This window comes from Perognathus longimembris, chromosome 4, assembly GCF_023159225.1.
Source record: "Perognathus longimembris pacificus isolate PPM17 chromosome 4, ASM2315922v1, whole genome shotgun sequence".
Taxonomy (NCBI): Eukaryota; Metazoa; Chordata; class Mammalia; order Rodentia; family Heteromyidae; genus Perognathus; species Perognathus longimembris.
In genome coordinates this window covers 25,565,025-25,592,403 of record NC_063164.1, presented here as the reverse complement: position 1 = coordinate 25,592,403, position 27,379 = coordinate 25,565,025, and the positions used below count along the sequence as shown (strand labels likewise).

Here is a 27,379-nt window from a genome sequence, read left to right as displayed (position 1 = left end):
CATAGTTCATTAGCATATGTTAGGGCAAGGCCTCCAAGTAGAAAAGGAAGGTTTTTATGGCTTGAGAAGCTAAAACCCAATCCTCAAAAGAACTCATGTACAACAACTGCCTCCCAATTACTTTTTTTTTTTTTTTGGTCAGTCCTGGGCCTTGGACTCAGGGCCTGAGCACTGTCCCTGGCTTCTTCCCGCTCAAGGCTAGCACTCTGCCGCTTGAGCCACAGCGCCACTTCTGGCTGTTTTCTGTATATGTGGTGCTGGGGAATCGAACCTAGGGCCTCGTGTATCCGAGGCAGGCACTCTTGCCACTAGGCCATATCCCCAGCCCCCAATTACTTTTGAGCTTCACAACTATTTCTACAAAAGTAAAACATCCAGCCAGGTGCTGGCAGCTCATGCCTGTGCGATCTGAGGATCAAGGTTCAAAGCCAGCCTGAGTAGAAAAGTCCAGCAACCCACCAAAACATTGGAAGTGGAGATGAGACTCAAATGGTAGAGCACCAGCCTTGAGCATAACAAGGCCCAGTGCCAGTATAAGGAAGTAAGGGGGGCGGGGGCGGGAAAGGATGGATGCAAGGAAAAAAGGACAGAAGGAAGGGAGGGAGGGAGAAAGGGAGGGAGGGAAGGAAGAAGGGAGAAAGGAAGGAAGGAAGGAAGGAAGGAAGGAAGGAAGGAAGGAAGGAAGGAAGGAAGGAAGGAAGGAAAACATCTAAAATGTGCAACTTGAAATTGGAAGTGTGACTCAAGTGGAAGAGCATCTGTCTAGCCTGTGCAAGCCTGGAGTTCAAACCCAGTGCCTGTAAGCTAAACAAATAAATATATAATTAAATAAATAAATAAATAAATAAAGCTAAAAGCCTGACCAAATCAAAACATACATGAAAGACAGAGAAATAACAAAACTTGAGAGCAGCCATCTGAATGTCTCAGTGGCTATTAAAACACCCTAAGCCTTTTTATATTCTCTTTTTGTCCCCGCCCCCCTTCGCCACCTTCACCCTCAAAAGGTCTTGAGTTCAGACATATTTTGGCCCAGCATAGGATACCTCCAACTTACAGGATTTGATAAATTTAGTATTATAGATTACACAGGATATCCATCTGGTCCAATTTAGTCTTTTAGTCTGGGTCTTTAGTCTGGGTCATCTTGTAATCCTCGCTGTACTCCTGAGATCTGAGGATAAAGTTTGTTTTTTGTTTTTTGTTTTTTGCCAGTCCTGTGGCTTGGACTCAGGGCCTAAGCACTGTCCCTGGCTTCTTTTTGCTCAAGGCTAGCATTCTATCACTTGAGCCACAGCTCCACTTCTGGCCATTTTCTGTATATGTGGTGCTGGGGAATCGAACCCAGGGCTTCATATATATGAGGCAAGCACTCATTGCCACTAGGCCCATATTCCCAGCCCCGAGGATAAAGTTTTGAAGCCATCCTAGGCAGAAAAGTCCAGGAGACTCTTACAATTAACCACCAAAAAAGTCAGAAATGTAGTTGTGACTTAAATGATAGAGTGCCAGGTCTTGAACAGAAAAGCTCAGGGGCAGCACGCACACCCTGAATTCAAACCCCAGGACACCTCATACACATAAAAAAATTGAGTTTTATTATGAGAAGTGATGCTATTGCTGGTTTTAGACATAAATAGTATGGTTTACAGGACTTCAAGAGTAATCATTTTCCAAACCACAATCACTGTGGTCCTCTGAAAAACAGACTATCCAGTTGTTTTTGCCCTTTGGCATCTCAAGCCAAGTACCTTCAGATGATCTGTAATTTGTTCAGAGATGTTGAGCTCAGGCTCAACTCACCCAAAGTGTGGTGTGAGTGAGCTAGAGCCTTTCTGTGCCAATATGGTAAACATTGCCTTTCCCTTATGCTAAATCAACCTCAAAGAAGAAAATGATAAAATGCAGGACATGTAGCTGGTATGGAAGCATTAAAAATCAGCTTTTCAATGCATTCTATATTTTAATCAAGATTTTATAGACTACCAGTCATGTCCAAGCCAGAGGCTCCTGGAATAAGAGTGTGGCTACTAAGGTGTGGCCACAGGAAATGCAAGGTAAGAACCTGTGCCCTGAAGAATAGAACCTCACATGAAGCATGCCCAGGTTCCCACCTCCAGCATGGCCTCCTAAGATGCACAGTACCTCCTGGGCACAGAGCTCAGGGGAAGCTCCACACTTTGTATTGTATGCAGAGTCACTGAAATCACTGTTGATCTTCCAGGGCAGTCAGGGATATGAAGGTACGATTAAAGTGAACAACAACAACAACAACAAAAAGATTATAAAGCTTGCTTTTCTTGATTGAAATATAACATTCCATTTGATACTGCCTTAAAGAAATTACCATTCTGTTTGTGACAGAGGCTACATCAAGCTGAGCAACAATTAAGAACAACTCTGATGTAAGCTTCATAAATGCCTGTGCACTAGCCCTCTAAGCTATCGCCTCTCTGAGATTATGTTCAGGAGAGCAGGTTGTTTAGAGCAGTTAGAAGTCCAGGTTATAATCAGCAGGTGCCCAAAAGCAGGAAACAATCACTCCTGGTATATTTTTGGCTTTGGGATAACTCAGTCAAGTGTCTCTTTGTAGTGCAGAACTCTAATAGTCCCCCTGAAATAGAGTGGCATACTGCACTACAAAACCATCAGCATATACCTGCCCAGCTGTGGATCTGACTGGGTCATTCAACCTTCAAAATGATATTTGGCCTCGAGTCACTAGATATTTTAAGATCCCCATTTTTCTCCCTTTTGGAAAGAATATAAAGTAGAATACACCACTGAAAACCTTTAGATTCAAGACAGTTCTATCCTCTACAAGAAGGAGACACCGGCAACTCATTAATCTACCAAGCCATTGGGGCTGTGGAACTGTCCTGCCTTACCACTTCAAATCAGGGACTGGAAGGCAAACTCTAAAGCAGGAGTGTTTTTAAGTTGTGATTCAGTAGCAAACAAAAAAATTGGGGGTGGGGAGGAATCATCCTGAAACTTCTTATTCTTAGATTTTTAGGAACATATATTTGGATCCCAGAAGATTGAATGAACTAAAGGTTAAGAGCAAGGTACAACGGTAGGAATCCAGAGACCCTCTGTCCCCACAGAGGAAGGTCTGCTTTTAAATAAAGGAGATTTGAACTTTTAGTATAGCTTTATTTCAACTGCCAACTAAACTAAGTAAATTAAAATAAGATCCATTATCTCTCCTAAAGATTGGCAAAATTCTTAAATAGCATACTTTCTGAAGGAAATCCACCTGTTAACTTTAGGAGGATCAAGAAAGCTCATTTCTCTTTTCCCTGGTATGCAGAGAGAGATCAAGCCTACAAAGAGTCATTTTTCCCTTTGTCTGTAAGCACAATATTCCTTTACTTTGGAAGGAATATCATCCAATTTCAGGAGGATGGAGAGAACTGGAGAGTTTGGAATGTAAAGTGTGTGTGTGTGTGTGTGTGTGTGTGTTTGTGTGTGTGTGTGTGTGTGTGTGGTGTATAACATTCCCATCAGCATTGAGCTCTGAGACATGCAATGAATGGTCTTCAAACTGCTGTTAAATTGGGTAGACACCCTACTGCTGACTGACTCTGTAAGAACACAAAGTCCAGATTTCAAGCAATTAGGCACTGGAGTCAGAAAAAGCCATGCTAGTGTTTCTCTGCACTCCAGTTCATGCTGACTTAGGTGCAAAGAACATCACAGTGAAACCAGAAAGGGGAGTATCTGGGAAAATAGTCCTACGAAGTCACCTTTCTAATAAAAGAGAAAGACGCAACTCAGATATCTAAAATAAGGTTAAAATTTCCCACGCAGCTACGGCTTCTCAGTGAAATTCTTTCTCCCTCATATCCTCAGTCAGACAGTCACACAAAGCCTGACTTGGCTTCTGAGTACAGAGTGGGAAGGAAGTGAGCAACCCCAGAGACTCTCAGTCCATCCCCTGACTCCGAAAGTGTTCTGTTCCATATGCAGTGCTTTTTACTACTGGAACATAAAACAAAACCTGTTGTTTATACCCTCGCTTTTTCTAGTGTTTCCTGTGCCTTTATGATACCAAGTCTGTTCGTGTGCTCTGAAGATGAATTACATGAAATCATATTTTGGCATATGGGGATGGAGAATGAATTCTTTACAATTTCTTTTTTTTTTTAAAGATGATCCCATTTACACCAAGAAAACATTTTGGATGTTGTTCTATAAAGAATATATAAATTTTTCTTGTGTTATTTTGCATTAAAATAAAGCTTTGTTCAGTCAGTAATGCACCAGTGTCTTGGTTTTTCACTTCTACCACTGGGCTGTTTGAGGACCTGAAGAATGAATATGTGGGCCTCCGTCTTCTTACACTGGACCAACATTTAGTGGTCCCCTAGTTTGAAGTAACACCCATAAGAGCACCAGGGCCAAAGGCTAGAGAAAGGAGTTTCTGCCACATTCTGGATTCCCCAAGAAGCAGGTGCTGACATGAGATTCCATACACATGGGTTCAATGTCTATGCAGGAGACAGGATTGGGCTGAAGTTGAAGCTGAGTTGCAGTGTAATCCCAACACTGGCCTCAGTCAACCCACAGGGAACTTTTGGCCAAGTTAGGAGGAGGGAGCTGGATAGACTAGCAGGCATGACTACCTCCAGGAAAGAGGAAAGATTTACAGGTCAGGCAGCTTTCTGAGTTAAGGCAATCCCAAAGAGGGCTGGCAGCTAGGAACCATCCTTGGGAGATTGGGACAATAGCCCTTCCTGAAGTGGCAGCTCAGCGTCCCCTCACAGCACACACGGAGGTGGCTGACACTGATAACTTATCACAAAGGCTGAAGCCACCTATCTTTGTCCTATCAAATGTTGCAAACACCAGCCCTGTCTCTCCATAGCTCCTTCATTCTCCAGGCCTATTCTCAGTGATCCCCATAATTCTAGCAAGACAGCTACAGCTTCCACCTCTAAACTTCCTAGCAGAGCTCAGATCTGAGTCTACAGTTCATTCATTTCCCCTTTGCTACTGGACATCTGAATGGAAAAGCCCAACAAGCACTTGAAATTGAACATGTTCAAACTGAAAATAAGATTTCTCCAAGATACCCATTCCCGGAAATTCCGTCCTGGACAATGATACCACCATGTCCACATTTACAAACCAGGTGACTTGCTTATCATACCTGAATGATGAGATGGAAGACCAAGACCATACAACCACCCTGTCAAGAACACTTCCTGATGTCGAGACATGCCTAGTCTCACTTCTGGATTAACCTCCCTATTTCTAGCCTTCCTTCCTTCTCCCCAACCTACCTCTATAACTATTCAGGCCTGCCACCTGTTCTTGTAAGTAAAAATGTATTGGAATATATAGGTGCTCATTTGTGTATATAATCATCTAAAGCTCTTTCTTGGTACAACACTAACCCATACTCTATACTCTTTGCCAGAGGGATTTTCTGAGACAGAGATCTGACCATGAATTCTTTTTCTAAAGGCACCATAGTCTTGTTGGGAAAACATTGGTTTTGGAAACTGGAATGCACAATTTCAAACCCTGATCAATTTGAGTTGGGGACTAGTCTGGGCTACATGGTAACAGCATGCTTCACCCCCCCCCCCAAAAAAAATCACAGTCAACTAGTCAGTTACAGCAGTGAAATAAAGATAAATCACACGCTGATTAGTCATCAGCCATTGATTAGTTATGTAGCCTTTGATAAGTATTTTACTTGTTTCTCTAACATCATTTGTAAAAATGATGTTATAAACTGCTAGACATGTTTTGGGTGGTCTTCAATGTATAGAAGAGATAACTGGGAACACACAAATGGCAAAAGTATAAAATGTAGGATTATCTGGATCAGAACCAGTAGGAACAGAGAAGAAGAAAGGAGAAAATGAAAGGGGTGTCAGTATAATTAAAGTACTTCATATGCATTTAAAATGAAATTTAAAATATAAAACTGGTCAAAAAATTGTTTAAAATATGGTAGGATGGAGAACATAAAAAATAATGGGGTGAATTTGACCAAAGTACCTTATATTCGTGCATAGAATAATCACTATGAAACGCCTTTGTACAATCAATATATGCTCATTTTTTAAAGTACAAAGAAGAAAGGCTAATTATATGCATCTCTTCCCAACTCTGCACTCAATGATAACATGTTGGCAGGTTGAAATGGGCCCTGTTGGAAATATTTACAACACAAAAATTGGCATAAGCTACAAACTAGAGTGCTTTCTTTTCCCTCCAGAGAATCATATGTACATCACACACACACACACACACACACACACACACACACACACACACACACACACACACACACACTCCGTATCTCTTTGTGTCTTTTAGTTTCATCTTTAAGTCAGAAGTCTCAAGTCCTTCAAAATCAGCCCCCTGTGCCTCTCTCTTTCTTCATTTCACCATTCATTCACTCATTTCACATTTTGCGCTACTGTCTATTTGAGTTTTCTTTTGTTTCTTTGACCTGGACACACACTTTCACAGCTCTGCACCATGGCAACAACAGGAATGGTAACTGCCTGTCATGAAAATGACTTCATCCCCCACCCAGCCTTGTCATATGGATCCTTACTCAGCCCTGAAGTCCCAGATCAATCCTTTCTTTGACCATAGTCTTTGAAGTCAGAAGTTGGGGCCTGGCCACTCAGACCCGCCCTACCTCCTGGTATCAGAGCTCACTGCAGGCTAGCAGAACTAATGCTGGAGCCACATTTTCCAGATTTCTTTACAACCTTCATTCCAAGTGAAGCCCATCTTCCACAAAGTAATGCCAAAACACTAAAAGGTAGAACTGAGGGCTACACATGCTTTTGCTGGCAAACATAGTCACAGAAATCTTGGTTTACGCAGGCTTTTACTTCCTGGGGGTCAAGAGTCTCTGTGAAGGTCAGCCATTGTGTTAGCCTGGGTCACACCTGGGGCAGCTTCATTTTTCTGCTGCTAATCATTGGAACACTGGCACATTGAGCCTCTCGACTTTGTGATCATTGCAAAGTTCAGCAATCCTCTTCAGCCATTTCTGTGATGTTTTTATGAGACTTTTTCCTTAGGAGCAGTGCCTAAACCCTGCTTCTTTAGCTCTTCCAACAATTCTGCAAACACTTCAGTCCCCTTCTGTTTAAACTGCCCAGACGGGGCTCAGGTTATCTGCAACTAAACCAACTAAGAAGCTTTCTATTCCCCTCCTCCCAAGGCAGCGTTGGTAATTCCACACTGTAGGTTAGCAAGATACTTTCTGCAGATCCTTAATAAAACTTTTATGACCTGTATTTGCAATGATTAGTTTCCATGGCTGTGTGGCCTTCTAAGGCATTCTACATTTGTAACACATTGCCTGGCTCTGACTATGTGCTCAAGAAATATTTGTTGAATTCATTTGAATGAAGAAATGAGGTGTGAGGATTCTTTCTCTGAATTGCTGCTCTGCTGACATTCTACATCCAAACCCAAACTGTAAATCTCAAAACCCTGTTGTTCAAGATCGCCTGGTATTACTTTTGAGGTGAAAGGTGTTAGCCCACGTGGATAGGCCAGAGTCATTTAAAACATGGAAAAATCAGGCCAGAAGATTGTAAATGCAATGGGTAATGTATTATTTAGAGGGTAAAAGAGACTGAAGTAAAGAGAAAATGTATTACTTACAACCTGCTAAGATGGAAAGACTTTTAGTTGCAGAAAATTACTATTATTATTGTGTAATTCCTTGGATTTTAGGCAAGCTCTTTGTAATCATTTGCATTAACCCATTCCTTTCAACAAGTACTGATGGTGAATCAGAACAACTTTCTGACTTTTTATAAAGCAACTGAATCCTACACCCACTAGCACTAAAATCAAGATTTAATGAAAGCTATTTAAACATATCCAAAGGAACTATAGATTTCTTTGTATCTGAGCAAAGAAATGCCTATCTCTTTTGGTAGGCATGTTGATTCTGACTAATTACTATTTACATTATGTGCTGCCATAATTTACATTATGGTCCCAGATATTTTGACTGTTCTCACAAAGATAGCAGGTTCAGACTTACTTTACAGCTGAAGAAACTGTGGCCTAGAAAATCTCTGGAGACAACCCTTTATTTACTATGGGGATTTCAAAGAACCTACCGTGTTCTGAGCAATCAAGGTGGGCTATCTGCTTGGCACATGGGTGGGTACCTCACCCGGCTTTATTAAATATGCTTTTTACTTGTGTCTTCCTAACTACTAGAATGTCTGAAGTCATTGGTCAGAGTTAAAGATGCTTCTGCTGTCACCATGAGCATTTTTCCATTATTATATAGTAACAACTTTCCCTATGTAGGCCAAATACTTAAGTTGAAAATAGTTTTAACTAGATAGATCCTATCAATATCTGTCCATGGAGCTCTTCTGCCTACTCGATCTAATAAAAAGTACAAAAATAAAATGACACTCAATTATAGCCCAACAGATACTTCATGGAACACATGGAAAAGCCTGGGATTCTGCCCTCAAGGCCCTGAAAATTAAGAACATGAGGTTCCCAAATATATATGATTAAAGAGCGAGGGAAGTTAATAGATTAATAATAATAAATGATAGCCAATAGTTTTCTCATGCTTAGTAAGTGCCACACACTCGCTTAAATATTTTTTTCAGTTTCCCCAGGGGACATCTCAGTTATGAGAAAACAGAACCATACAAAAGCAAGTTCTATAGGGATTCTAGGTTTAACTTAGAACTGGACACTGGTAACCTAAACTTGTAGTCCTAGCTTCTTGGAGGCTGAGATCTGAGGATTGCTTTTCAAAACAGCTCAGGCAGAAAAGTCCATGAGACTCTGAGCCCCAATTTACTACCAACAAGCAGAGAGTGAAGGTATGACTCAAGTGGTAAAGTCCCAGTCTTAAACAAGAAAAGCCAAGCAACAATGTAAGACCCTAAGGTCAAACTCCAATAACACACACACACTCTCTCTCTCTCTCTCTCTCTCTCTTAGCTTAAGTACTTGAAACAGTGAGTCATAAAAATGAGCATTTAATTAAAATCAGCCTGATTACATTACCAAGTACATAGAACTAAAATCTTCATTTCCTACACTCATGTCATTTTTCCACTTCAGATCAATAGGGTATGACCCCACTTCACAGATGAGAAAACTAAGGATCTGTGAGTAGCCAAAGCCAGGTATGGATGGGATAGTGGCTACTCTGGTTTCAAATTCAGCCTTGCTCCTCTCTTTTCTACAAGCAAGGGAGATAAATAAATAAATCTCCTTCTCAATTCTTTTCTTTCTTCATGGTTTATGTTGTATGCTATTCTTCATAGCCATGCAAAGTGTGTGTAGTGTTAAAGATAATTCAGAACGTGTAAATGCAGATTTTGACATTTCCTACTCAAGCGACAGGCAGTCTTGTGTTAGTTCCACTATATATTAAATTAGAATCTATGTAGACAGCAGTTTTGAAAGGTATCCAGGCAAATAAGTTGTACTTCTTGTTGAAGTCAGACAGGTAGATGAAACTTTGATGACTTAATCCCCTCAACGATTAAAAGTATAAGCAGACCAAGACCCTGATCTGGAAGAGACTGCCAGAAAATTTATTAAGGGCCATAAAGTGCAAGGCCATAATTTCAACAGGTTATCTTGCTTCCCTGGCTAATTGTTTTCCAAGGCTTCTCTGCTGCAAGGCATTCAGCATGCTTATCACCTGGGAAATGCACACACTCCCTAGGATATTTTCCAGCATGCAGCCCCTCCCCTCCTCCAGTCACGGCTGGATTTTCGCTCAAAGAGCTGTCGATTAGATTTAAGGGCTGCCCAGCCCCACGATGCAGAGTCTTGCTGATATACAGAGAGGGCTGTGGTGTTGCCCTTTGATTTATGAAGAGTGCAGCTCAAAGCCAGCCCCGCACTTTATTAAAGCAGCTTTTAGTCATATTCTACCTCCCCCGCACCAGGCTCCCAAGAGCTCCATCACCTAGCATCAAAATCCCTTTGATAAGCAGCCTTCTCTGTGATTGGAAATGAGGGACCCACCCACCATCTTGCCTCCTGTACCCCTAAGTGAAAGATTGGGAGAAGGAGGGGGGATGAAGACCCAGACCTCCTCTCAAAGAGGCCTTTCTATATCCATTCTCTGACCCTCTCTTGACCTTCTCAGTAGGACAGTGTTTGGCCTGGGGCTATGCCTCTTCACAGTAATTTTTTTCCCAGGCTTTAAAGGGAAAGCCTCTGTGAGGTGTGGCCGTACTGCTTTGGGATCCATTTTCAAAGGCTTTCTGGGCTGTGTGCTGCCAAAGCAAGTGACAGGATGGAAGCAGCCTGGGAGAACACTGTAGATCAATGGCCCTTTGCCTAGCTGCAGGTGAACTGTCTCTCCTCCCTAGGCACCACATATACAAATCCAGGCTTTGTCCCCTGAGGGGGAACATTGCCCGTGCTGGTGCTGGCATCTCACCCCTCCCCCATCACAAACCAAGCCTTTGTCCTGGAGGTGGGGAAACCAGGATTTGTTGCTGGTGCCACCAGGATCTTTTCACAAGCAGTGCGGTTCTTCCTCAGGAACCTGGCATCTGACTCACTCATTTGTCCTTAGCAGTGAAACCTGGCTTCCTGTGAGGACTTGCTCAAGATTTTATTCCGCTGTCATTCAGATCCAGTGAGCTCCTTGGACCAGGATAGAGAAACAGGTAGGGGTGGGGATGTGATCACTGAGGAGGCAGCCACCTCCCTTCTCGACTGTGAGGAAGAAGGAACAGCCCCAAATCAGACATTGTGGCCAAGGGGTGACAACTGACCCTGTCATTGGCAGTCCGAGGGACTCAGCCAGTTGCTGGCCTCCTGTCATTTCTGCTACTTGACCTCATGGGGTGTTATTGAAGATCTCACAGAGCATGTTGTACATTAGCCTAGGGGGGTTAGGGCTATGTCACTTAGCATCACTGTCCCTGATTTCCACAAAAATTCTGAGGGTAAAGTGGTATTTAATGAGCACACAATCATTTCAAGAGAGCTGTTTCCTACTCTATCCAGCCTAGAACTTAGATGTGATCTCTACAACAACCATGCTGCAACCATGAAGTGACAAAACACAAAGACATGCTAAACATGAGGAAGCAAAAGATAGCATTGAAAAGAATCAAAATTGAGCACTTAACGTGCACAGATGTGGCTGTAGGTACATTTATTCCACCCCTATTGGATGAGTATATTAGCTCTCTCTCTCTATGTGTGTATATACAAATATATATATGTTATATACATATTTTTATATTATGTACATATGTAAAAATAGATCCTAGGGGCTGGGGATATGGCCTAGTGGCAAGAGTGCCTGCCTCGGATACACGAGGCCCTAGGTTCGATTCCCCAGCACCACATATACAGAAAACCGCCAGAAGCGGTGCTGTGGCTCAAGCGGCAGAGTGCTAGCCTTGAGCGAGAAGAAGCCAGGGACAGTGCTCAGGCCCTGAGTCCAAGGCCCAGGACTGGCAAAAAAAAAAAAAAAATAGATCCTTACATACATACAAAAATGAAACTTACAGAAGTCAAGAACCCAGGCAGTGCCTTCAGAATCCATACCCTTAATAACTATAGAAAAATCTCTGGGATCCTGGTGGCATCATCGAGTTGCTATTTGGCTTGTTTTTATTTTCAAATAATATCCTGATATTGGCTATGGTTCTGGGACTGGCAGCTGATTTCCTTCTTGGCTGGTGCATTGATACTTCCTCATAGGCCATCAAAAGGATTAAATGAGAACGCATCTCTCAATGGATGGAAGACCACAACAATAATCTATTAATCACATCAAAAGCACCGTGGTTCTCAATGAGTCATTGGTTTTAATATTGAAACAGTTGAAGAAGCAGAAGAGTTAAATCACTAATGTGGTAGGCAGGACAGTGTTTTCCCAAAAGCATCTTCACCCTAATTCTAGAAACCTGTGAATATGTCATGTGAGGTGCCCAATAGGACTTTGCAGCTTTGATTGAGTTAGGACCTGAAAACAGGGAGAGGAATTCAAATTATCCAGGTTAGCCCAATCCTATCACACCTAGAACCCACCCAGCTGTGGTGAGAGAGATTTAGTGGCAGAAGCTCAGAGATTGCTGGTTCTAAGCTGTAGCCAGCTACGTATAAGGACAGGAAGCAGGCTTTAGAAACTAGCAAGAAAGTGGAAATTTCAGTTCTCCAACTGCATGAATTTGAGTCTTACCGACATCTAATTGAATGTGAAAAGGAACTCGCTTTGATTACAGCCTACGGGAAGGAACACAGCCCTGCCTGAACCTTGCTAGACCCATCCTAGCCTTCTGGCCTACAGAATTGTAAGTTAATGCATTTATATTACTTAAGCTATTAAGTTTGTGGAAACTTGTTAGAACAGCAATACGAATATAGATACGGGTAATAATGAAATTTCAGATTTCATCAGTGCTTGTTAGAAAAGATGTTAGCTTAGTGGCTTTAAGAAGTGGTGATGATTATCATAGCCAGGGAGAGTCCCATCTGAATGTAGAGTCACGGAGATTCTTGGTAGGATGTCTTTGTGCCTAATGGTGTTGCTGTTTTGTTTTAATATACAACCCAAGGGGCAGGCCTATAGCCCAGCATGCAGAAGTAGATGGTGTCTCCTTCAGTTGTGTGATGCAATGGCTGCTAGTGTACGGGGTCATCTTTGAAAACACTGGCCAGAGTTCCATGGGCCAGGGATACAAGGAGCCAATGTCTTTGTGGGCATTGTACAGCCACCTCTCTGAAAAGCACTTGGCTTGCAGTCCAGTGATGCTGGTATTTGATAATGAGGACCAAATGTCACCTTTTAATGTCAAAAACTGCATTTAAAAAGAGAACAGAAAGGAAAGCTTCCTGGGTTTCCCTCTCCTGGCTGAACTTCTCCAGTCAGACAAGCTGGGGTTATAGCCGACTTGGGGGTGGCTGGGTTGATCTCTCTGTGGTGGCTAGTGAGGAATACACTCTCTTTTTAGTAGGCCAGTCAGGCTCCCCTTTGAAGGTTAAACTGAGGACAAAGTTGACTCTGGGGTGACAAGGGTCTGTATGGTGAATCAAAATTTGGTGAGAGAAATATTCCAGGATCTTGAGAAATACCTCCTTTTTAGAGAGAGTGGAGCCTCCTAATTAGAGCTGTGGAAACCTACTGAAGCCCACAACCTGCGGGGATCTAGATTAGAGAGCTGGCTTGTCAAACACAGTTACAGCTGCTGACAAGAAACCAGTTATGTAAAGATGCGAGAAATTGAAATGCCGCACCAATTTTCCAGAACAAAAATCTGTCTCTAAAAAGGTGTAACTTCATGCAAAATATGCTTCATCATTTGAATAACAAAATAAGATATGCAAAAAAGAGAGAGAAAAAAAAGATTCCTCAAAGCGAGTCTGCATTCAGGTTGCAGTGAGTTACAAGAGATATGCATATTTCTAGAGCTATATTTAAAATGTTTTGTGTGAAAATAATGCGTTTCAGAAATGGAGCTGAGATAATACCAGAGACTTTGCTTTAGCGACTATCAAATAAGTTTCGGGGCAGGTTTTTCTGTGTCTTATAGATTCCTGCAGGTATTGGTGAATGCTACTATTAAAATTCATTGGATGAAAGCTAAACTTATATTACAATTGATGATATCCTCCTTTAAATTGTTAGCCCTATTAGCAACCCACCTCTTGTCTGCCAAACTCTAACCTACAGTATTTCTTCCTAAACAGTCTCTTGCATGTTGAATTTCTTTCTTGCCCTTCTTAGCACCCAGGCACTCCATAAACTATCTCTGAGATGTTTTTCAGCTTTTAGAAGCAGGATATTCAGTTGCAAACAAATTCTTCTGTTTCTAGCAGAGAGGTTGGCTGAAACAACCTATGAACGATAGGAAAGGATTTTTTTGTATGCTAGCTACTATGGCCTGAAATGCAGTTGATTCAGCTGAGAACATTGCCTGTATGCTTTCTCACAGAACAGCCATGAGGTTCAAAGCAATTCAAGAAGCCCAGAGGTGGTGGGGACCCTTTATCTTTGCTTGCTTTACCTCCAGCTGCTGTTCTCACCTAGCTGGGCCTCTCCCTTCACATCTTCCCAAGGACTAGATCAACAGAAAGTGCAGACCACATCCCATGGGTGCAGTCACCCCTAGTGTGGTCTCAGTGTGCACTGTCTCCTCCAAAGTTACATATAGAAACCTTGACTCCAGTGGGTCGGTATTTGGGAAGTAATTGAAGTTAAATAAGATCACGATCAAACCAATGATCATCCTGTGATCAAACCATTACTGTTATAAGAGAATGATAGGCAAGAGGCTTCTCGCCCTTTCCCTGTGCCATGTTAAGGATACAGTGAGAATATGGTCATCTGCAAGCCAGCAGCCAATCTCCTACACCTATTGTATTTCCCAGCTAACATCTCCCCTTGCCCATAAAATAGCATGATCATTTCTCTATGGATTTCCCCATCAGGATTTCCCTGCTTTTGAATACTCGCCTTCTACTGAATGCTCCACGGTGTTCAACAGCTTGAGAGTCCAAAGTATACTCCAAAAAAATGTTCTAGTGCTAGCTCACCAGAAAGGTTGCATTCAGCAGGGTGAACCCTATGCTCTCATGGGAAAAACCAAATCTATTTCCCTGATAAGAAGAGGGTCACGCAAAGTACCTCCTTTGTCCACAAAACCTGGCTGCAACAAAAGCTGAACGTAGAGAAATGGAAGAGAAAGCCCTTTCTTCTCTGCCTCCTCCAGCCTTCTCTATTTGCTTCTCTGGCTGGAGGGAAAAGCCATCACCAGCAGTCCCAGTGCATGGCAAAACAAAAATCCAAACAAAACAAAACTGCCCTTCCCATCCAGATAGGCCTGGTTAGAATTCTTGATCTGCCACCAGCCATATAGGCTTGAGTGGATTATTGAACTTTTGAGATGCACTGTCTTTATTTATCAGGTAGTTTTAATAATTCTGCTTCAGAGGATGTGTAAGAACATGAAGATACCTGTGTGAACATACCTACCAAGACACCTAGAAAGATCCCTAACCTCTGCTTTTTGCTCTTGGCCTCTGTCACCTATGACTCAACAACACACACAGGTGGGTGTGATCTCTTCCTGTATTAACCCTCATTCTTTCCAGGTATTCAGTGGCCCAGCCAATAGACCAGAGCACCAGAATCCCAACAGTGTATGACCAGGCTTTACAGGAGGGAGTCCACACTCCATTGTCCTTAGGTTTACCTCTGGAGAAAACAAACATGAACCATTCTGCAGAAAAGGAAAGAAAGAGAGAGAAGGTGGCCAAACCAAGTAACCACAAAAGCCTTCTGAACTCAGTGTTTTTCTGCCTTGGAATAAGTTGAGTGTGAGAAAATCATTCTTGTAGATCAGGGCATAATGACAATACTTGTTTTCTCTCCACTGAGGCTGCTGAGAAGTTTGGGCCCTTGATATGAGCTTTGTATTGGAAATGGAATTGACTTAAAATCTATTCATAACCCAGCCCTGAATCTCATCCTTTCAGAACTTCCAGCAATAAAAATAATAATAATAAAAGCTAGAGAAGGAAGGGTGAAGCAATTCGACTTATTTCATTACCTTGGATTTTACACTCTTTGTTTGCTAGTTTGATAAGGGATGCTACAATCTTTTATGACATCAATCTTTTATGATATCCTTTTTATTGCACTGGATGGCAGGGGAATTGCCCCAAATTAATAAGAACCATATGCTAGATTTTGATTAGAGATCACCTTGGAATCATGATTGATCTGGCTTGGGAATGAAAATAGGCTTTTCCCTTGCCTTTTCTTTTTTAATCATATGCCTTTCAGAGTCCCTCTGGGCTCCTTTCCTCCCCCACTCTTGCCTTTACACACAAGATAATGAAAGGTCTTATAAATCTCTAGTGCATATATTTGTTACCAAAAGCTGCACTGTAATCTGAACTACTGACCCATCCAATGCCATTTTAGTATACTAGGGATAGTAATAACTGTAATAACTGGCTGTATCTGGATGTATGTGAGCAACTACCATATGTGATGACACCTGTCTCCAGAGTATGTGATGTGTGACATGGAGAAGGACCCATTTCTAATGGAATGTCCAGGGGAAGTAGGAAAATTCTCCTGCAGAGGGGACATACTTCCCTGGTTAGCAGAACTGGTTCCCTAAACAATGGAAGGGCTCCTTGCTTTTGGTTCCCAGTCCATCGAGGAAGTTAATTTGTCAACATTTGACAATACAACTTTTCAACACCATCAGTATCCAGAACCTAGCAATGACCAAGATGGTCTATCTTCAAAAAATCTTTCATTTTATTCTAAAGAGTTTCTCCAAATACAACAGTCACCTGGGAATATATTTAAATTGATGATTACTGGACCTATCTCCAAATATTCAGATTTACTAGAGCTAGAGTTGGCCAGGGATTCTGCATTTATATCATATGATTCTATATAGATGGTCTAGAGACCACTCTTGAAGAAATAGTAGGAACATTCAAATTATCTTAATTGTGCTAAAGACCATTGTCTTTGAAATGAAATCTCAGTTCTATCCTTGCCATGCAGAAGCTGCATAATCCTGTGCAACTTTAAGAATCAATTTCCTAACATAGAGAGTGGAGATAATAAGAACTGCATCATATGGTTGTTGAGTATTAAATGGAATACTAAACAGACATATTTAGTAATAAGCATGGTAATGGTAAGCATTCTATATCTAGCTAGCATTACCTAAGAAAAAATGTTTCAAGGAAGGGAGCCATCAAAATGTTGGCTACTATAAAAGAAATGCAAATCGAAACAACATTGCAATTCCACCTCACCCCAGTTAGAATGGCCATTATCAAGAAAACTAATAATAAGAGATACTGGCAGGAATGTGGCCAAAGGGAACGCTACTACACAGTTGGTGGGAGTGTAAACTAGTTCAACCATTCTGGAAAGCAGTGTGGAGGTTCCTCAAAAGGCTAAACATAGAGCTGCCCTATGACCCAGCAACCCCACTTTTGGACATTTGCCAAAGGATTATAAGCAAGACCACACTAAAGCTACCAGCACAACTATGTTCATCACAGCACAATGCCCCTCAATAGATGAAGGGCTCAAGAAAATGTGGTACATCTATACAATGGAATTCTATGCTTCTATCAGAAAGAATGACATTGCCCCATTCATAAAGAAATGAACAGACTTGGAAAAAAATCATACTAAGTGAAGTGAACCAGACCCAAAGAAACATAGACTCTATGGTTTCCCTCACTGGTAATAATTAGCATATGTCTAGGATAGTCCTAGAAGGAGATCACAATAGCTCAATAGCTATGCACATACGAACACATAAGATGAAGCTAAGAGAAATGAACTCCAAGTTATGGAAATAAGTGGTTTATCATTATTGTTATTTTCAATATACCATGTGAAATTATGCCTTTTTCTTTTGTCTTTCTTCCTTGTGGTTTTACCCCTGATGTCACTGTAACTGATTTTGGTAGCCTGGGTAGTGTATATATGTTTATCAGAACTAGGGAAGGGAAGAGGAACATCAAAATGGAGAGACAAAGGGTAAATGGCAAACCAAGACAAAAGCAGTACTTAGAAGACAATATGCTGTAAACCAACTGTACAACTTGGGGGGGTGAGGAGGAAACTGGGGAGGGGGAAGGTGAAAGAAAAATGAGCAGGAGGTAACAAGTTTCATAAGAAATGTACACACTGCCTTACATATGAAACTGTAACCCCTCTGTATTTCACTTTGACAATTAATTTTTTTAAGTTGATTACTGTCTTACTGTGATGTTGATTTTCTATAATAAAAATAATGGAAAAAACTAAGAAATCTTTAGAAATCTAGGGAAAATCAAAGTTAACAAATTGTAAAGGAATGATAGTGAGAAAAGATAACAAATTATAAAGTAATATGGTTAAGAAAAGGTAATCAAAAGATGGTAGGAATTAAAAATGGTAGTGGTAGAAAGTCCATGGCTCTTCTCATTTGTGTTCTAGACAGGTACATCTTGTGAAATGGAAATGAAACTCAGTCATTGTCTTTATCTGGAGTTGAACTGCGATTTAAGGAGATGTGAATGGCTGATATCTTGCTTAGACGACAGCCCCCACTTATTCAAACACTAATTTGGGTGCTGCCATGGTAGGAGATTTGCAAAGTAACTGATATCCTAATCAGCTGACTTTAATTTAGAGATTATCCTGGTAGCCCTGAGTGAACCAATTGGAAGGCCTTAAAAGCAAGCTGAACTGTTCTTTAGAGAAAGATGAGACAAGCCTGTTCTTAGGAGGTTTCTACACTGCCCCTGATCTTCCCTCCCTGAAGGTCTGCCCTATGATGGGCTTTTAACTTCCTTATCCTATATGTATCAATCAATCTCCGTGAATAAAATCTCTCTCTCTTTCTCTTTCTCTGTCTCTATCTCTCTCTTCCCCTCCTCCCTTCCCTCCTTCCTTCCCTCCTTCCCACTGGCTTGCTTCTCTGCTTGGGCTTAACACAACAACTCTTAACCTGACCCATATGATAGGCACTGGATTACATGATGCATAACTAGGCCCCCTATGTAACTAAGACCAATCCATCTCTGTAGACGCTCACAGACAATGTCTAGGGCATTGTCTTTATCTTAAAAGTGAATCTTTTTTTTTTTAATATAATGAAAGGACAGTTTAGAATTCTTTGTTAAGGACTTGAGGAAATACCCATAGTGTCTTAAATTTTATCATTCTACCAATAATCTAGAGCCATATGTAAATTTTATTCTAATAGAACTCTGGAACTGGCTGGGAATGTGGCTTAGTGGTAGAGTGTTTGCCTAGCATGCATGAAGCCCTGGGTTCGATTCCTCAGTACCACATAAACAGAAAAAGCCAGACGTGGTGCTGTGGTAGAGTGCAAATAGAGTGCTAGCCCTGAGAAAAAGAAGCCAGGCACAGTGTTTAGGCCCTGAGTCCCAACCCCTAGGATTGGCAAGAAAGAAAAAAAAAAGAACTCTGGAACTATCTCAGTGTATGAGTTAGGGCAAGCATTAGTATTCTTGTCTTAGATAAAGAAATGAAAATTCTTGTGAGAGCTCAACCAGTCACCATGTGAGACCCCAGAAGACCTTGTGAACTTCCTTCTCTTAAATTGGAAAGAGACTTCACTTTACTTGGAGAAGCACAAAAGAGAAAATACTTCTAGACAGTCGGTTTCAAAGAGAAAAATACAGGAGGATATCATTAAAATGCCTGTTGATGACGCTCAGATAGCTTTTTACATACACTGTGGATTTTTTTAATTCGCATCTAGGTACAATTATGCCTCCACCTCCATTTCTATGATACACAGGGAGAAAGTCTGAAAGAAGACACATGAAGATGTTCAAATTAAGTGATAGGTAAATTTTATACTGTTTTTGTTTCTCTTAAATTATTTTTTAAAACTTTTTTTTTTTTTTTTTTTTTTTTTGCCAGTCCTGGGCCTTGGACTCAGGGCCTGAGCACTGTCCCTGGCTTTTTCCCACTCAAGGCTAGCACTCTGCCACTTGAGCCACAGCGCCGCTTCTGGCCGTTTTCTGTATATGTGGTGCTGGGGAATCGAACCTAGGGCCTCGTGTATCCGAGGCAGGCACTCTTGCCACTAGGCTATATCCCCAGCCCCTTAAAACTTTTTTTAAAATCTCCTTTTTCATATGGGGCTTCCTGCTCTTGTTGTGATTCAAGGAAAAACCTGATCATTTCACTACTTCAACGTACCCAAAAACCTATTGGCAGTTTAGATAAATACCAAGTCACAAGCTCCCTCATCACCACCTACTCCTCCCTCTTCTGATGGAAGAGAAAACTGCAGGATGTACATCTCTAAGAAGAACCCCCAGGGTCCTCTTTTCTAGTCCATGCAGGGATAATCATTTGAGAAATGATCTGATAGGGACCACTTCTCACTGAGAAGAGATCTCTGTGATCATAAAGTGCTTGGCATACTGAATATGTATAACTGCAGAAAACCAAGTGCCGCCTATCATGGCATCCAATTAGCTGAAATGTTTTCTCTTTTCTTGTTTTTATTTTATTTTTCATACATATTGTTAATATAAAGGTGATATACAGGAGGGTTATAGTTACGTAAGTCAGATAAAGAGTACATTTCTTTTTGGACAATATCACCCCTCCCTCACTCTTTCCCAATTCTTCCCATCCACAAAAAGAACAACAGAGGGGGGGGGGAAACATCTCTTGTTTCCATTTCCTGGAGTTCATTTTAATAAATACTATTTTATATGATCAGATTCGTGTTGGTATTACATCTTGGGGTTCTTCTCCTAAAATCTTCCTTTAGTCTCACTGTATGTGAATGCCTAGAGACCTATACATAGGTTGCTTGGTTTCCATCATTTGTGGCCACTGGCATGTACCTGTAAATCTAGTGGAGGATTAAAAAACATTGTTCTTAATAACTAATGAACAAAACGTTCACTCTCCAGGCCTCGTGCTCTTGTTTCTCACGTGTATATGCTGCTTTTATGCCAACCAAGCACATTTGCTGCCCAAAATGTGGTCCACATCACCACAGCAATACCCCTGAGCCAGTTAGAGATGGAGAATGTGAGCTTCCACTCCAACCCAGAGCCTCAGCACCTGCATTTCAGCAGGGATTCAGAGATGCTGACCTCAGTCACCTATGGGTCTCAGAAACAACCACCAAAATCCCCAGCTCTCAGCACCCCCAGACAGCCCTTTCCCAGAATTCCCTGTGGAGAGACTCTCCCCCACTTCTCACGCTCCCTGACCACAGGGAAAATCTCCTAAGGTCTAGGGCCTGGAGGGCAGGTCAAGGCCATCCTTCCTGTGTAGATGTGTCTGCTGTCATTGCCTCAGACCAGTGACTTCCTCCATTGACCTCTTTCCCTCCCTTGACTAGCCAGGGTTTCAGAGCCTAGGGACAGCACTGCCCTGTGTTACAGTAGGGAGCAGTCTCCATCCATTCATTCCCCCAGTCCCCTCCCTCTAACATCCTGCACAAACTCAGACAGTTAAAGTTAGCCTTGTCATCATATTAGTAAATGTGGCAGTGTGAGGGCAGAAACACAGGAAAAGACCAAGACAAAAAGGAAAACCAGAAATGAATGCACCACACCCTGTCCTCTCTACAAAGCCGGATATTCCTTTTGCTTGCCTAGCAGGATATAGCATATCCGGCCTACTTTTTTCCCTATTTGTACTCTTTTTCTTTTTTTTTTTTCTCTCCTTTTCAAATAGACACATTTCAAATGTCAGTGGGTGATAGAGGAGCCAAGCCAAATGGGATGCAGGAGACCAAATAGCTAAAGGGTTTGATCTTTGCCATGGCTTCTTCAAGGGAGGCCAGAGACTACCCAGCAAGGCAAGTTCCTGAGAAACCACGTGAGCGTTCATGATGCTAACTCAGATTGACCTTTATTTACAGACTTGAATCAAGTCTCTTTCCCTTCACAGGCTTGGAGAGGAGGTTTACAGCCTCCGTCACCCCACTCTCCTGTTCCCTTTTCCCCAGGATGAAAAGAAGTAAGGCAGAGGTTAAGTGAAACAGACAATGCCTTTAAAAAAAAAAAAAGGAAAGAAATTCTTATCGAAACTCTGAGTGAGTGGCTTTGAGTGGCAGCTGTGTTCAGCTTTTTTTATGCCTCTCTCTCTTAAAATCCCAAGAGAGACTTGACCGAATGGATCTCCACCTTTCCTAGTCAGCCAAATGGAAATTAGACACCAAGCATCTTCTCCCTCAGATGAGCCAAGGCTAATCAGCTGTCCCCTCAGAGGGCCCAAATGGCCAGAGACATCCCATATTTTAGCCAAGTAATTCTGACTTGCTTGCCTAATACCTTACTGAATCTTGTCATCACAGCAGCCAAGTAAGAATTATGTCTCTGGGCCATGAGGAGCCATAAATCCTGGAACCCGCATTCTCAGTCATCCCATATTTCAAGGCAGGAAAGCCTATTTCTGGAAGGCTGTTAATAACAAAAGTGAGTATAGAAGAAAAAGGAAAGTTTGTGTCTACCAGGGGCCTGTTCACAGATCCATCCTGGATCAAAAGCATTTGAGGCACCTTGTTTCTGTAGGACTGCCAATGGGTGTCAGACAGCTCTAGAGTCTCTAAGAACAATGGTTCACATGACCCAGTATCTGGAAAAGGAAGTGAGTCTTCATTTGTTAAGAGGGGCTGAGTGGCCTCTGATGACAGAGGAAGACAGCATAGGAGCTCTAGTAAGGAAGAAGGAAACTGAGTCTATGGACTTTAAAAAGACAGGGTAGAACTGGGAAGACACTGGGCCTGCAGAAAAGGCAAAGACATCTTGGGTGGAGCTGTGAGCAGTTCCAGGTAGGACAGGCTGGAATTCTAGACAGGAAGAAGTGTCTGGTATGAGTCATGTAGCTTTTCCCAGATCCTGGATAGAAACCAGGATCTCTCCTGTGCTGGATTCAATTCTAATGTGACTTGCTGTCCACAAAGGCTATTTTTTCCCTCTCCCTACCCACCTACAAATACCAATTCGTTCTTCAGAATGTTCATCATATTTTACAAACTTCTCATAACCTTCCATTTTCCTCATCTCAGATGCTTGTCTCCTCCTCTGTGTTCACACAACCTCTTGTTCAATTCAGCATACACCATACTCCCCTGAGAGGCATTCTAGGGCCATGGGATAAGAGTATGCTTTGTAGTTCTGTCTGGCTTCAAGCCCTGCTACCTACTTACAAGCTAGGCAAACTTGGGCACATTTTGTAACTTGCATCACTTTGGAATTCACTCACAGAAAGTAGTACCTACCTCACATGCTTGTTAGGAAAAGTAAAAGATTGTGCATATAAAAGGGCTTAGAGTAGTGATTTATACATAGTAATCATTCAACAGGTGCTGAAGATCTCAGATATGTGGTATATTGTCTACCATCATGCAATATAGTGCAATCAATGATAGAGGCTGAAGCATCCTAACCCGGTGAAGATGTGAATGGCAGATGAAAAAAATGTTCTGATTTGTTGGTACTTCAACTCTCCCTCTTGCTTATAGAAGAGTAGTTGCTTTACACTAAAGATAAATAGTGTCATACTTCCTATTAGCTTTACTGGTCTAAACCCATATTTTCCAGTGCCTTACCAAGAGAAGGATACTGTGATAAAGAAGCAGAGACATCTGTAAAAAGTCTGAAGTGGGGACTGTAAAGATCAAAATCCCACAGGTATTGATCTGCCTATCTGACTCCATCTTTCACCCAGAGGTGACTGAGATAGAGGGAGAGAGGCCAAGATGATGGTCTACCAGAGGCTCTTGAAGTGCATTTGCAACACTAATTCCAAGAAAAAGTTTCTATAGCCAATTTCAACTCTCCCAGACACTGCCAAACTGCTGTGCAACATAGATCGAACCCATCCACATTCTTGCCACATTGTCTGGAAATTTCCATTACTCTGCAACTTCTCTAGCACTTGAAATGCCACAATTTAAAAAGTCAGAAAGGCGGAAATTAAATACACTGTTTCTCCCTTCCCCTAAGAAATACCCTAAGAAATTCACAGTGCTGATGCTTCTGGTGTCCAAGAGAGAAGGAGCACAAGAAGGAAGGAAGGAAGGAAGGAAGGGAAGAAAGAAGAAACTCAGGGAGCTTGTGTTGGAGGAAGAGAGGAAGAACCAGGAAGGAGAATAGGGAGATGAAAAGGAGACAGAGACAGAAACAGAGACTAGTACAAGAGAAAAAAATAAAGAGAAAGCAGTCTGCTTAACCTTGCTTAACTTGGTTATCTGACAATGAAATTATTTCCTGCCTTTTATGATCTAGTACCATTCTGGGGAACACAGAATATGACATTTGGGATTTTTTTTTCGGTTTTGGGGCTTGGACTCAGGGCCTGGGCACTGTCCCTGAGCTTCTTTGTGTTCAAGGCTAGCATCCTACCACTTGAGCCACCGCATCATTTAAGCTTTTTGAGTGGTTCATTGGAGACAAGAGTCTCACGGGGACTTTTCTGTCCAAGCTGGCTCCAAACTACAGTCCTCAGATCTCAGCCTGATGAGTAGCTAGGATTACAGGTGTGAGCCACCAGTGCCCCGGGTATTTGAGAAGTTTTGCAACACATCGACTGTCTTTTCCCCATTCTATTTGTTCTTTAAAACATCGTGAGAAAATACCGATTTTGAGATTGTGTGAGCCCTCACGTTTGTATCTTTAGACCACAGAGCTCCAATGATCATGACAGTGTGTTAAAATTTCCAAAACAACTGCTCAGTTAAATATCAAGCACTGACTAGTTTACACTAAAGTATGAAACACATAATTTTTATTAAGTTGGACGACATATTAAGTCATGTTTCTGCATGCCCCATTTAGTCTACACATGGGCTGAGCTGGTTTGTTTTGAGGGTTTTTTTTTAGGTTAAATATTTAATTAAAGGTTTCTGTGTTGACCACAAATGTACCTCATGCAAGCACCTTCCTCACCCGAGTGGCTCCACCTGGCCTCTCCCACCCTTGGACTGTGTGATCTCCCTGGGCCTCCATTCCCATGCTGATAAGATGAAAGAATTAAACCAGAGCATCACGAAGGCCCCCAATTCAGCATCAACATTTCTCTTTCAAAACCTTTGCCATACCAAACCTCTACTAACCACGGCTGTCTGTCTATGATCTAAATATTTGACTTGTAAAATGTGAACAGATTTCATTTGCTAAAAGCCTCTAATCAAGACCAAAACCTTTTACTTAAACAATTAGAAAACAATTAGCTGGGGGAATAAAAACAATTTTAATTTGCTAAATGGGCTTCCTCCCTCCTAATAGATATGGACAAGACCCTAACTAATGCTTTTGACCACATGGAAACCACACAAGCATCGCTGAGTCTGTGGATGGAGGCGCAGGTTGGCTCGATTTCCTATTAGGAAAGTGAAAGGCGCGCGCATTAACCTCAGGCTTTTGCAGTGATTCATGTTTAAACATATGCCTAATGTTTGCAGTGCTTAGTGCTCTCTACTCATTGATCTACCCTGAGGCCTAAACACAGATAGATCTTGCACAAGCCCAGTGTTGTGTATACCCCTGTCACTACACCTCTTCCATGGCCATGAATTTATAAGCCTCCCCCGTAGACATAGACAGTCTTGAGCACATGTCACGTGCCCAACAAAAGCTACTTTTAATTAATGAACTGTGACAACAGTGGCTTAAATTCCAGCAGATGCTACTAGAAAATGTCTTTATTTTACACGACTCTCAAAGGGATCAATATGGAAGCCTCCCATTTTCATCATGACCCAATAGCAATATAGAGACCAATGCCTTTCTACACTTTAATATATTGCTTTTGTTTAATGGGAAGTAAATCTTTCAGTTTATAACACACAAAAAAATGGGACAATTTCCATTTTAGAAGCTTTGTAAACTGATTTCTTTCTTTGTTTTATGCCCTTTGTCTTTTGTATCCCTTTCCTTTTTTTCCTTTATTTGTTATTTGGGGCTCAGAGGCACCTAGAATGCGATCCTCCTATTTGTGTTCCCCTAAGTCACTGTGTTGACAGCACTACCACGACCAACCATTGATTGAAGTGTCTGATGAACTTTCATGCTGGGACTAGCCTCACAGTTCAATCTTCCTGACCTCTGCCTCCTAAGTAGATCCAATTACTGGCTTAAGACACCATGCTTCGCTCTGGTTCTTCTTTTCTTATTCTCTGACATACACATATATTAATCTTGGGCAAGTTATTTTATTCTTCTGGATTCTTTGTATTCCACTTATGAAGCAAAACATAGGTTTGGGCCATCTTCATTTGAAATATTCATTTGCCTTCCCTTACCCTCTCAAAATACATATATTTTCATCTTGGGCAAGTTCTTCTCTTAGCCTCAGCTTGCTTACTTTTTTGTGGATGAATGTATTCTCCAAGGTTCCCTCATATTCTATGTAAGGAAGATGGTGGCAGTGACTTTTCATGCAAATATTGGGAGCAGGGGCTTGTGCTATTAGTCTGCCATGACTACCATAACCAAGTGCCACGTTGAGTGTCTTGAACAACAGGTATGGAGTCCTTCACAGGTCTGTTACAGGTATAAAATCAAAATGGTGATACAATTAGTTTCTTCTGAAATTTTTGACTTTCAGATGGCCATTTTCTTACTTCTGCTCACATTACTATTATTTGAACTAAGCTATATGTATCATAAACTCTTCATATGAAAATACTGTTATATTGGATGCTGGCCCACTCATGTGCCTTAACTTGACCTTAATTACCTCTTTAAAAGGCCTACCTCAAATATAGTTATATTCTAAGGTACTAGCAGTTAGGACTTAATATACAAATTTGAGAAAGATACAATTCAGCCCATGATAGGACAGTCTTTTCTGTCCTGAAAAGACTTCTTTAAAATTTCCTGTCCATTTATGTCTGCTCCTGACCCACATCACCAATTTAGGTTCAGTCTATGATGGGTTTAGTAGATTAACTCTCTCTCTAGACCAATTGGATCTAAAGGACAACTCTGCAACTGACCATATCACATAGTAAGCTCCTCCTCCATTAAATGTAGATTAGCTAGGCACTGGTGCCTCACACCTGTAATCCTAGCTAATCTGGAGGCTGAGATCTGAGGATCATAGTTTGAAGCCAGCCTGGGCATAAAAGCCTGAGAGACTCTAGTCTCCAATTAACCACAAAAATCCAGAAGTAGATCTGTGGCTCAAGTGGTAAAGCACTAGCCTTGAGCACAAAACCTCAGGGACAGCTCTCCTGCAGAGTTCAGGCCCCAGAACTGCCCCCTTCCACACACAAAAATAGTAGATTAAAGTAACAATGCCTATCTCACAGATTCAACAAGAACTTGGAGAGATCTGTAACAGGTGGAGTGGATAAAAGATTGTCTGGCTTTTTTGGACTTCATCATTCACTTTTCTTGGACATGACTATGGCAATGTCATTGAGGGGTCATTGAGTAGAGATTGAGTAAAGATTCATGATATGTTCTGGTTGGGGGAGCTTAATATAGGGAAGAGGACTCTACACCAAAGATCAGTGCCAGAATGAGCCCTCCATCAATGCTGTAGAAGTCTGTGGACAGAAAGGATGCAGGCAGCATTGGAACAGGAAGACACACACAGAGCTTGAATTAAAAATAATAATAACCCAAAGTCAGGCACTGATGATTCATGCCTGTAATCCTCGCTACTAAACAGGATGAGATCCAGAAGATCACGGTTTAAAGCCAGCCCAAGCAGAGAAGTCTGTGAGACTACATCTCCCAAATAAACACACACACACACACACACACACACACACACACACCAGTTGAGCAAGAGCATAAGGCCCTGAGTTCAAACTCCAGTGCTACCAAAATAAAAACAAATAACAACAACAAAAATTACCTAGAAAGAGGAAGAAAGGCA

General features: G+C 41.6%; 1 long non-coding RNA gene across 1 annotated transcript; it reads right to left on the bottom strand.

The window, feature by feature from the left end:
• Window positions 1-62: 62 nt before the first annotated feature.
• LOC125350369 lies at window positions 63-26,591 on the bottom strand. The gene is made up of 3 exons (XR_007210725.1): window positions 26,553-26,591; window positions 337-399; window positions 63-120 (listed from the first exon to the last, which is right to left on the bottom strand). It is a non-coding gene; the product is annotated as an uncharacterized LOC125350369 (long non-coding RNA).
• Between the last annotated feature and the right edge of the window lie 788 nt (window positions 26,592-27,379).